The sequence below is a fragment of the Coregonus clupeaformis genome, chromosome 39 (assembly GCF_020615455.1).
Source record: "Coregonus clupeaformis isolate EN_2021a chromosome 39, ASM2061545v1, whole genome shotgun sequence".
NCBI classification, from domain to species: Eukaryota; Metazoa; Chordata; class Actinopteri; order Salmoniformes; family Salmonidae; genus Coregonus; species Coregonus clupeaformis.
In genome coordinates, this window is record NC_059230.1 from 19509264 (window position 1) to 19514168 (window position 4905).

At 40.5% G+C, this 4905-nt stretch overlaps 1 long non-coding RNA gene across 1 annotated transcript; it reads left to right on the forward strand.

Annotated features, from left to right (window-relative positions):
• The first annotated feature begins 1106 nt into the window (after positions 1-1106).
• LOC121554291 lies at positions 1107-1435 on the forward strand. Its single transcript, XR_005997656.1, has 2 exons — positions 1107-1137; positions 1320-1435. It is a non-coding gene; the product is annotated as an uncharacterized LOC121554291 (long non-coding RNA).
• Positions 1436-4905: the final 3470 nt, after the last annotated feature.

Genomic DNA, 4905 nt, shown 5'->3' on the forward strand with positions numbered 1-4905 from the left:
CACCTGCATGTGGCAGCCTTGCAATTCTACAAAAAGTAGTTGTGCAGTTACAAAACATATTCATGCAGTACAATACATACAGTGATTAACTTTACAAATGTCTATTGAAACAGCTGCATATAGTGTAGTACAGTAAATTTGCAATTACAAAAATACAGTAGTATACTGTATCTGTTCTCTTCTCTGAATGTCCTTACTATGGTGGACACAGAGAATTGGCTCAAATTGGGTTGCACTCTAAGTCCTGCTTCCCTCATTGTCAGTCCATGGACAAAAACATGGTCTATGACTGTTGCTCAAATTTCATCAGATATTTCCAGTCTTTGTCTTCCTCTTCCTCTTCGTCCTCCTCTTCCTCTTTCTTGCCCTCCTCCTCCTCTTCCTCCTCATCGCCCACCTCGCATACACACTCGTCCTCGTCCTCTCACATTGTTTCTTCTATCCATTCTCAGACTTTCTCCTTCCCACCTTCAACAACCTGTTTGCTCTCTGAACTGGCTTATATTGGTTGTGTCGCATCATTTGAAACAGGTCACAGTTTTTCTCAATTGTTTACACACAAATACTGGTACTTGAGACACAATGACCACAACATGTAACTCATGCACCAACCCCCTGAACCAATTCTGCTAAACTACAAGCACAATTCCTGCTTTACACTCAAATTGCAGTTCTACAACACACTTTTTTCAAAACACTACACACAAATCTTTGCATTTGGCACAATTTTCATGCAGAAAATCTATTGTTTTCACAATGAACACACTGCCATTCAAATATGCACACTGACTCATCACATGGGCAAACACCTGTCACACAGTTTTACAATTAGCAATCAGAGCTTTAGCATAAAAGGGCAACAGGGGAGCTCTTCTGTTTTGGAGCAATGGATGCCAACATTGGAAACAGAGGCAGAGCCAGAGGAGTGAGAGTAAGCGGAGGAGGACGGGGAGGACAAGGACGAGGACGAGGACGAGGAAGGCCAAGGACCGTAATCTCTGATGAGATCCAAGCCACTTTGGTTGATCATGTGGTCAACCATGGTCTAACAATGAGGGAGGCTGGGCAAAGAGTACAGCCAAATTTGAGCAGGTACACTGTAGCATCCATCATCCGGACATTCCGAAATGAGAATAGGTAAGAAATCTACTCTCACTGGAAAATTGCAGTACTGCATATCAATACAGTACTCAATGAGTACAGTAGTACAGTATTGCCTGTGGATTGTTCTGTAGGACTGTAAAAATAAAGTATGTTTCAAGTATTTGGGAAATGTATTTCTACTTTGTATTTACAGCATTTTACTATTTGTTTGGCAGAACTGAAAGATTACCAACACAAGGTGGTCGGGAACGTGTTCTGTCTCCTGAACAGGAAACTGAAATCATGAACATGGTCCTAGAAAATAACGCCATAACATTACGGCAAATACAAACAATTAGATATTTCGAAATATTGATAGGGTAAGCTATAATCTCAGGATGAAGCAGGTCTACAGGGTGCCATTTGAACTCAATTCAGAAAGAGTCAAAGAATTGCGATATAACTATGTGCAAGTGAGTCCTATACAATCCCACAATTGATGCATACTCTCAACACTGTATAAATTATACATATTTCAGTATTGTAATCATAATGATTATGCTTCACAATAGTGACCACTCCATGTCTATTTCTGATATTGTCATGTGTGTTTCAGAGAGTCCTTGAGCTAGAGGTGGCTGCAGTGGAGCACCAGTTCATCTTCATTGATGAGGTTGGATTCAACCTCACAAAAAAGACGAAAGAGGGGAAGGAATATCATCGGCCAGCGTGCCATTGTTCAAGTCCCTGGCCAGCGCGGAGGGAACATCACAATGTGTGCAGCGATTACCCACCACGGCGTCATCCATCACCATGCTACCCTTGGCCCCTACAACACCGCCCATCTGATCACATTCCTGGACACCCTACACAACACACTCATTCCACCAGATCAGGTAGATGGCCCAGAGCAGCTCAGGTACGTTGTCATTTGGGACAACGTAAGTTTCCACAGGGCTGCTCTGGTTCGTAACTGGTTCACTGCCCACCCACGCTTTTTAGTTGTTTATCTCCCTCCATATTCTCCATTCCTCAATCCTATTGAGGAATTTTTTTCTGCCTGGAGATGGAAAGTGTATGACCGAAATCCACAAACGCGTATACCTCTTCTCCAAGCTATGGAAGACGCATGTGGAGATATAGCAGCTGATGCTTTTCATGGCTGGAATCGCCATGCTAGGCAATATTTCCCCCGCTGCTTGGCCAGGGAAAACATTGCTTGTGATGTGGATGAGGTGCTGTGGCCAGGCCGCAACAGAAGAGAGGATGCAGCATTTTTTATTTTTTTTTACTGTAACTGTATACATTAAATTATTCTGTTTTGTATGTAGACCACTGTATGTGCAACTTTGTGTTGGTTGGGAATGGGATGTACACTGTGTACATTGTTTTTGTGGGAAAAATGAAATATATTTGTTACCGTGTATTTGTGTGTTCTGAGTATAAAAACAATATTCTCAAATATTTTACAACACACTTATGTATGTACTGTCTGTAGTAATGGCAACACTGAACCAAAAAAAGGCCTAAGTCATTATGATGAATGGAGAAGAAGTGTTTTCCATTCATCATAGTGTTTTACATTGAGCACATCAGTGTTCAACTGGTTCTTATAAATGTCTATTCATATGATAGTTTGTGTGTGTCATTTGAAAACAAAATACCATTTTGATAAGAAATAACATTGTTTTGAATGTAAAGTTTCATTTTACTGGAGAATTGAGGGGTTTTGCCCATTGTGTGTGTGTTTTTTGATTTGTGTGTAGAGTTCTGAGAATATGAGGCATGCTTTCAGAAAATGTGTGTAAACAATCGAGAAAAACTGTAAATCAATTTTCAGTGGTTGTGTTCAATCAATGACATTTGTTCTCTATTTGTATTTGATTGTTGCCACTTGTGTTTACCAGTATGGATAACATGTGCATTAGAGTGCAGAATGTGTTTTGAGAATGAGAATGTGTTTAGAGTTTTGCTGAAAAGTCTAAGTGAGATCTGCAAATTATGTTTTACCATGTGAAATGGTTTAAGGTATTGACAACAGACTGCATAATTGCTAAATGAGTCCAGGCAACTGACAACTTTGTTCAGCCAATGGGTTTTAGTGTTTTAGCAATTGAGAAAAACTGTAATAACAAACTCGTAGGTGATCTGTAAATATGAATACCATTTTTTTTAATGAATATCGTTGAACCAGACATTGCAGGGTTTTCTGATGACAGTGGGTAGTGCATACGGCCCAATACATCACTGGGGCCGAGCTCCCTGCCATCCAGGACCTCTATAGTAGGCGGTGTCAGAGGAAGGCCCTCAAAATTGTCAAAGACTCCAGCCACTCAAGTCATAGACTGTTCTCTCAGCTACAGCACGGCAAGCGGTACTGGAGTGCGAGGTCTGAGCTAATGTTAGCTAGCCAACATTAAACCTAGCTAGCTAACTAATGTTGCTTGGTTCCAACGCCAGCTAATGTTATAAATCGTATCTCATTTTGTCAGAAATCTGTTTGTATTGCTAGTTAAAGCCTGCTGTTAGCTAGCCAGCTAATTTGAGCTGGATGGCTAGCTAGCTAGCCAACATTAAACCTAGCTAGCTAGTTGCTTGGTAGCTAACACCAGCTAACGTTATAAATCATTTAGAATTTTGTCAGAAATCTGTTTCCATTGCTAGTTATAGCCTACTGTTAGCTAGCTGGTTGGTTAGCATTACCTACAGATTAATACTGCATCATTTCATGCATGGTGTCTGGCTAGCTAAGTCTATGACAAACCGTTTGTATTGCTAAACTGTATGGGTTGGGATTATGGTTCAATAACTTATTTAGCTAGCTAGCTAGCTTGCTACATGTCTAAACAAAGAATCCACATAGCCAGATGATTACATGGCCCATACATTTAGCCATGTGTTTCTGGAGGTGATATTGCCATCTATTGTATTTCATGAACATGTAAACAGGTCAAGACAAAAGATACCCATCCACTAAGCTAGATGTGTCTGTGGGGTGGTTATAGCCTCTCTTTTACAAGACCCATCAATTTAGCCAGGTGTGTCTGTAAGCCTCATCTAATAATAAAAACATATTTTTGCCTGAAATTTGTCTTTCAGCATCAGCAGAAGACACCTGACTCTCCTCCACCAGTCCTACAAGGAAAATAGTAATTTGCCTCCCATCAAAAAGAGAGACAGCCCAAGCAAGCACAGGTTACAGCTGAAGCATGAGGACTTCCAGCAAGTTGTTAACTTCATCAACAACTACGCAGAGGATAATGCAATAGTCTTACCTGGACGCCACACAGGACAGAAACACTTTGGTGGAAAGCTGCTGCCATCTCATGTGACAAAGGCATCAGTGTGGCGTCTCTACAAAGAATCAATGACAGCACTTGATGTGTAAACCATAAACAACACATATTTGGATTATTTCATTAACCACCTAAATATGATTGCCACTACTATATTGATCTAACATTCTTCATGTGTATTTTCCAGAGCAATGTGTAGTCCAGCTGAATTCCTTCAGATGCCCCACATCTCAAGTACTAAGCCCAGGTCAGACCTGTGCTGGCATTGCTAGAAGAACAACTATCAGGTCTGCTAATCTGCCAGAAGCTGTTAAATCAGCCAAGCTGAAGAAGCAAGGGCAGCATCTCCAGGTGGTTCAGAGTGGTGGAAAAAGTACCCAATTGTCATACTTGAGTAAACATAAAAATACCTTAATAGAAAATGACTCCAGTAAAAGTGAAAGTCACCCAGTATAATTTTTAAATACTTAAGTGTCAAAAGTCAATGTAATTGCTAAAACATACTGAAGTATCAAAGTAAAAGTAT